The 7,485-nt window shown below is 42.9% G+C and overlaps 1 protein-coding gene across 1 annotated transcript in view; it reads left to right on the top strand.

The window, feature by feature from the left end:
• The first annotated feature begins 3,348 nt into the window (after positions 1–3,348).
• The window catches only part of DIP2B (DIP2 disco-interacting protein 2 homolog B (Drosophila)), a 159,906-nt gene continuing 155,769 nt past the window's right edge, over positions 3,349–7,485 (top strand). The window contains exon 1 of the mRNA XM_011964405.1: positions 3,349–3,415. The gene's annotated coding sequence lies outside the window, so the exon portion shown is untranslated. The remainder of the gene's footprint in view (positions 3,416–7,485) is intronic.

The raw sequence follows: 7,485 nt of genomic DNA, 5'->3' as shown, positions 1-7,485 counted from the left end.
TAACTAACCACTGTTAATATTTTGGTGTGTAAACATGCACATTTTTCTAGTGCGTACATAGAAAAAAATTTTTACATGTGTGCAAACACATTAATCCTTTTTTTTTGTTTTTTTTTTTTTTGGAGACAGAGTTTCACTCTTGTTGCCTAGGCTGGAGTATAATGGCGTGATCTCGGCTCACCGCAGTAACCTCTGCTTCCTGAGTTCAAGCTATTCTCCTGCCTCAGCCTCCCAAGTAGCTGAGACTACAGGCACGTGCCACCACTCCCAGCTAATTTTTGTATTTTTAGCAGAGGCGGGGTTTCACCATGTTGGCCAGGCTGGTCTTGAACTCCTGACCTCAGGTGATCTGCCTGCCTCGGCCTCCCAAAGTGCTGGGATTACAGGCGTGAGCCACCGCACCCAGCTATTTTTCTTTTCTTTTTTTTTCCCCCATCCGATGACCTATCAAAAATATTATTCTTAAAATTGAATGTACTGCGTAAACCATCTTGTTAGCAAATATACGCCTATGGACCATTCATTCTTAGAAAAATGTGTACTTTTGAGTTCATATAAATCAGGTTTATTTTTTAAAAAATTGAACTCTACTAAAGTATATAAAACAGGCCAAGTGTGGCTCATACCTGTAATTCTAGCACTTTGGGAGGCCAAGGTGAGAGGATTGCTTGAACCCAGGAGTTCAAGACCAGCCTGGACAACAAAGCGAGATTCTGTCTTGAGAAAAAATTCAAAAACTAGCCAGGCATGGTGGCACATGGCTATAGTCCCAGCCACTTGGGAGGCTGAGGTGAAGGTCCCTTGAGTCCAGGAATTTGAGGTTTGCCGTGAGCTATGATCACAACACTACACTCCCTCCGGCCTGGGTGATAGAGGGAGACCCTGCCTCCAAAATATATGTATCTACACACACGCACACACACACACACACACCCCCCCCGTGAAAATCACCCAAGGATAAACAATTTAGTATATAGCCTTCCAAATTATTTTCTGTATATATGCAAACACAGCTCTTACTTTTTTTAAACAAAATTTTAATTTTTTACAGAATCATATTATGTTATACCTACTGTTCTGCAGCTTGCCTTTTACACATAATGTATTACATCTCCCGTGGCAATATATTTGGATTACTTGCACATTATTACATAGATTAGGGTTTTTCATTCTCAGCACTATTGGCATTTGGTCTGGATAAATCTTTGTTGTAGGACATTGCAGGATGTTAGCAGCATCCCTCGCCTCTATCCCCTAGATGCCAGTAGCACCTCTTCTACCATGGTGACAAAAATGTTTCCCAACATTGTCACATGTCTCCTGGGGGACAAAACTCTCCTAGTTGAAAGCCACTGATATAGATGGTCTATAATATAAGCATGTAGATTGCTGCCAGTTTGTTTTTTTACTGTAAACAATAGAGCACAGCACGTGTGTGAATATTATCATTGAATAAATTCTTAGGAGTACAGCTGCTGAATCAATTTTGATAGAAACTTGCAAATTAAGAGGATTGTATCATTTTATTTTTCAACTGTATCCCAATGATTCCAAATCTCTCTTTCCTGAGTTCTAGATCCATAAAACCAACTGTTGATTAGCTGTCTCTTCTTGTGTGTCCCACAGGCCTGTCCTAAGCTTAACTCTTTTCTTCGACCTCACCAAACACACACCTCAAACAAGAAACCAGCTCCACCCTACTTTCTTTCTTTTTTCCTGAGACAGTCTTGCTCTGTCACCCAGGCTGGAGTGCAGTGGCGCGATCGCGGCTCACTGCAACCTCCACCTCCCGGGTTCAAGCAATTCTTCTGCCTCAGTCTCCTGAGTAGCTGGGATTACAGACATGCACCACCACACCGAGCTAATTTTTTGTATTTTTAGTAGAGACAGGATTTCACTGTGTTGGCCAGGTTGGTCTTGAACTCCTGACCTTGTCTGATCCACCCGCCTTGACCTACTGAAGTGCTAGGATTACAGGCATGAGCCATTGCACCCAGCTCCTACTTTCAACCAGTCAGCAAATCCTGTGGTCTTCCTCTTAATTCATTCACTTCGTTCATCCCTTCTACCACTATCTTTAATTCAAGTTACTACTTACTCTTACCCAGATCTCTGTGGTAGCACTGGAGCAACATCTACTCCTTCTGGTTTTTAGTCTTGGTTCCTGACAACACATTCTCCTAGCAAGGGTGAACTTGCTGCAGTGCAGTGTTCTGCTCTAGCCCTTTTCAGTGATCCCTGCTTCCTCTCCACCATCCACTGCAGCATTGGAGGCTGAGGCCAACAGCACCTGACATTTGTCACCCTTGATTGCTAATTTGTATCCATCAAACATGCTTTTTCCCCCTCATAAGTGAATATTAAAATTTTGAATGTTTAAAGTACTTTTTATGCCACAATTTGACTTTTTTTCCTGTTTTATATATTAGGTTCTGTGTAAGGCTTCACGGTAAATAAAGTTATCTATTATTTTAAAACGTTCTTTTTCAGAAAGCAGTGCTCTGTCATGTCACCTCCCCACATATCTTTCATCCCTCAGCTTTAAATCACTCATTCTCCCTTAACTTCCTCTTGTTTCTCTGCATTTCCTGTTCCTTTTAACCCTGCTCTCTACTCATCCATCTATTCCCGTTTCCTTAGTATCAAGTCCATTTCTTGCCACTTCAACTACAGATTTTCTCCTGTATTTATCAGTTTATCCTTATTGCATTTGTTGGTATATGCACTAATTTGTGTGTGCATCATACATACTTTTAAATTTAACCTTGTGGAAAAGAGAGCCACATGAATAAATAAGACAAAGCATTAAACTAAGGGGAGAGGGTGTGAGAATTCTAGTCCCAGGTTCCAGCACAGGTGTTAGGGTGCAGAAAGCCCTTTTAATTATACCATCCAGAGCCTGAACTTTGTCTTCTCTTACTTTTATGTGGTTCTGTATAGCAATGTAAGTGAATACCTCAGAAACCAGTTGTACTCATTTGATAAAGTGAAACTCCAGAGAGAAATCATTGTCAGCCTTGCTGCATTCCATTTTGGGATATCTTAAATACCAAGGAAGCTGGGGATGCCTGGGAACTTGGGGATCTCTGTCATGGTATACAGCATATTGCTATGCAAGATTGGTTTTGGGACAAGCTCTATAGTATTCTACAGGGAGTCAGCTCCAAGCCTTTGGGAAATCATACATAGCAAAATCCTTGGCAAAGAACCATACATCTCCCCACCCCAACCCCCTGCCTCTATATGGGGTAGTTCTATAACTCTGTAATTAATTTTATTTTTACGGTGGAAAACCACAGAGTAAGAATAATGCATAACCTATTTCTGTTTCTTGCTATTTTAGGGGACATCACCCAGAAGGGCTATGAAAAGAAAAGGTCCAAACTCCTATCTCCTTACAGCCCGCAGACACAAGGTAGGCAATAAAAAATGGTTTCAACTTTTTCAGTATTTTTACACCAAAAAGATGCTGTCTTACAAGACCTCTATCATTTTTTTTGTTCCTGTTTTTCCCTCCCTTCCTCACCAGGGGAGAGGAAAAAAACGGAAGGAAAGAAAGGAGGAAATGAATCTTAATTGAGCATCTGCTGTGTGCTAGGCGCTTTTAAAAATACCTGAGGTCATCAAATAATTTACACAGAACTTGGGTGGTAGTGTGTGAAAGACTACGCATAACTGAGATGATTCCGTGGCAGAAAATTCCAAGCCATGGAAACACCACATCATATTTATGATGGTGCACAAACTGTGATGAAGAAGAGCAAGAGGGAGGAAGGAAGGACAGATCCAGTATCGAATGGCAATACATGAGGATTAGGGGGCACAACCCTAAATGAACTTATAGACTAATTCAAAGCCAGACCCACTGCTTCTATAGAGAGACTAGCACATTGTTTATATATCAGAAAGTCCTGAGTTAATTTCATGCTTAATTCCAAAGGGGTTGCTATAACCTTTGCCTTTAAGCAAGGCTGTCTCTAAACAATCGTCATATTTTTTTGGCCGGGTGCTGTGGCTCAACGCCTGTAATCCCAGCACTTTGGGAGGCCGCGGTGGGCGGATCATGAAGTCAGGAGATCGAGACCACGGTGAAACGTTGTCTCTACTAAAAATACAAAAAATTAGCCTGGCGCGGTGGCAGGTACAAGTCCCAGCTACTTGGGAGGCTCAGGCAGGAGAATGGAGTGAACCCGGGAGGCAGAGCTTGCAGTAAGCTATAGATCGCGCCACTGCACTCCAACCTGGGTGACAGAGCGAGACTCTGTCTCAAAAAAAAAAAAAAAAAAAAAAAAAAAAAATCGTCATATATTTAAAGTTACTCAGATTGCGGGATTTCCTTTGGTAGCCTATTTCTCCTTTAATCACTTTTACTATAGAGTGTTTTGTGTTTATTTCTGATTTTCTCCCCGCTTCAACCAGAGTGTGTTTCTGCAAGCCTGTTCTTTGTGGAACGAATGGCTTTTTTTTTTTTTTTTGCTGAATTATAAATACCATGAGGACTTTGTATCTCCCGCAGTTCTCATAGTAAGCTTTGCACAGGGTTTATGGTCTGTAAATATTGTTGAATGAACAGTGGAATAAATAAATAAATAAATAATGGTGGTATACCCATATATTTCACTGACGTGCTTGTTTTATTTCCTGTATTGTTCTTGGAAATACCTTCATAGAGAAACTAGTAGGTCAATACACTAACAGCTAATTTAAGATATCTCAATGAATAGGTGTATGTAGAAATGAATTGAGAGAGAAGAGATGGAAGTTGGGCCAGCGACAGCGAATGAAAAGCCAGCTTTTGCTGAGCAAGGCATGACCTAGGGGTTGGGGAGGTTAGCCTGAGTTGCTGCTTATTGTGGATCTGGCCCATGCCTCTGAAGGCCCGGAGATTTACTTGAGTCACTTGGTGTAAAAGCAATAGCTCAGCAAGAGGTATAACTGTAAAAAGGACCACAATTTGTTATCCATAGTCAGGCTACGCAGAAACTAAATCATGTTCAAAAATCAATTTATGAATTTACTATGAGAAATTTTTATTTTAGACAGAGTCTTGCTCTGTCACCCAGGCTGAAGTGCAGTGGTGCGATCATGGTTCACTAGAGCCTCAATCTGTCGGGTTCAAGTGATCCTCCTGCCTCAGCCTCCTGAGTAGCTGGAACTACAGGTGTGTGTAGAGTTGGGGTCTCACTTTATTGCCCAGGCTGGTCTTGAACTCCTGAGCTCAAGCAGTACACTGCCACCTCAGCCTCCCAGAGTATTGGGGTTATAGATGTGAGCCATCACACGTGGCCTATTATGAGAAATCTGTATGGTCAGCACATACTTGCCCCATGAGCAAGCCTATAAGGGGAACCAAATCATTTGCTTAGTGAGCATGGATTTGATGAATCAGTTGTTTAATTGCAGTAGGCCAAGGGAGTGTGGCATATCCCTCCCCCAGTAGGGATGGCCTTGCAGGTGACCTCACAGGGGAAATAGAAGGCATATGATGACAACTCCTTCAACTTCCTGATGCCACACTCCCACATCTGTGCCCTTCCATGATTACTTCCTTCCTTCTGGTTAAAAAGATTATCTGTCCCTCCGGGCCAAGGACAGTCCTTCTACCTATGCTTTGGATCCCAACCCCTCCTCCTTTTCCACAAACCTTATACTATCTAATGGCACCAAAGATAGGGCAGTGAGAGCAGTCTACCTGGGTGCAGTCAGTAAGGCACACAGTGTCTGTAGAGAACTTAAAAAGCAGTGATGGGCCGGGCGTGGAGGCTCACGCCTGTAATTCCAGCACTTCGGTAGGCCAAGGTGGGTGGATCACCTGAGGTCGAGTTCAAGACCAGCCTGGCCAACATGGTGAAACCCCATCTCTACTAAAAATATAAGAATTAGCCGGGTGTGGTGCTGCACACCTGTAATCTCAGCCTGTCTCTTATACACATCTAGATGTGTATAAGAGACAGCTCATGATCCACCTGCCTTGGCCTCCCAGAGTGCTGGGATTGCAGGCATGAGCCACCGTGCCTGGCCCTAGTTCAAGTGATTCTTGTGCCTCACCTTCCCCAGTAGCTGGGATTGCAGGTGTTGCCACCACGCTCAGCTAATTTTTGTATTTTTAGTAGAGACGGGGTTTCATCATGTTGCCCAGGTTGGTCTCGAACTCCTGACCTCAGGTAATTTGCCGGCCTCAGCCTCCCAAATTGCTGGAATTACAAGCATGAGCCACTATGCCTGGCTCAATTTGCTTCTTCTTAAAGCACTTTTTTTAGTAGCCAAATACTTTAGTGAGGGTCTCTCAGTGGTAAATTCTTTCATTTTGTGTTTTTCACTTTATTTGACCATTTTGTTTATTAACAATGTCCTTCCCAAAAAGGGGTGGGTTGTAGGGTTGGGTAATTTATGTTATATAGATTCCATGTCAAAATAAGAGATGACCCTTTGGCATATTTACCCAATATATCTTTGTAAATGTTGAAGGAAGTCATTTAATTTGACTTTTTTCCCCCCCTAAATAGAGAGAAGGTCTCACTGTGTTGCCCGGGCTGGTCTTGAACTCCTGAGCTCAAGTGATCCTCCCGCCTCCACCTTCCAAAAGTGCTAGGATTATAGATGTGAGCTACCACATCTCCCTAGTTTGACTTTTTAAATGGCATTGGAATGCAAATTTAAACTTTATTAAAGTTTAGTAGAGTCCGGCTGGGTGCAGTGGCTCACGCCTGTAATCCTGGCACTTTGGGAGGCCGAGGCGGCCAGATCATCTGAGGTCAGGAGTTCAAGACCAGCCTGACCAACATGGAGAAACCCCATCTCTACTAAAAATACAAAATTAGCCAGGCATGGTGGCGCATGGCTGTAATCGAGCTACTTGGGAGGCTGAAGCATGAGAATCGTTTGAATCTGGGAGGCGGAGATTGTAGTGAGCCGAGATTGTGCCACTGCATGCCAGCCAGGGTGACAGAGCGAGACTCTGTCTCAAAAAAAAAAAAAAGTAACTTTCTCACTACTGTCTTTTTATTTATTTATTATTATTATTTTTGAGATGGAGTCTTGCTCTGTTGCCCAGGCTGGAGTGCAGTGGCGTGATCTCGGCTCACTGCAACCTCCACCTCCCAGGATCACGTGATTCTCGTGCTTCAGCCTCCTGAGTAGCCAGGATTACAGGAGTGTGCTACCACACCCAGCTAATTTTTGTATTTTCAGTAGAGACAAGGTTTCACCATGTTGGCCAGGCTGGTCTCGAACTCCAGACCTCAAGTAATCTGCCTCCCTTGGCCTCCCAAAGTGCTGAGATTACAGGCGTGAGCCACTGCACCTGGCCTAATCACTAGTGTCTTTTTAAATAAAAAGTTAATACTGCAACATTTTATTACTGGGATTATTATGTGCACATGCTCCTTACCTAAAAATTTAGTGAGTGATTTTTTTTCTTAAAAAAAAAAAAAAGTAAGACCAGGCGCAGTGGCTCACACCTGTAATCACAGCACTTTGGGAGGC

Source organism: Mandrillus leucophaeus, unplaced genomic scaffold, assembly GCF_000951045.1.
Source record: "Mandrillus leucophaeus isolate KB7577 unplaced genomic scaffold, Mleu.le_1.0 Scaffold118, whole genome shotgun sequence".
Lineage (NCBI taxonomy): Eukaryota > Metazoa > Chordata > Mammalia > Primates > Cercopithecidae > Mandrillus > Mandrillus leucophaeus.
This window is presented reverse-complemented; position numbering and strand designations above follow the sequence as displayed.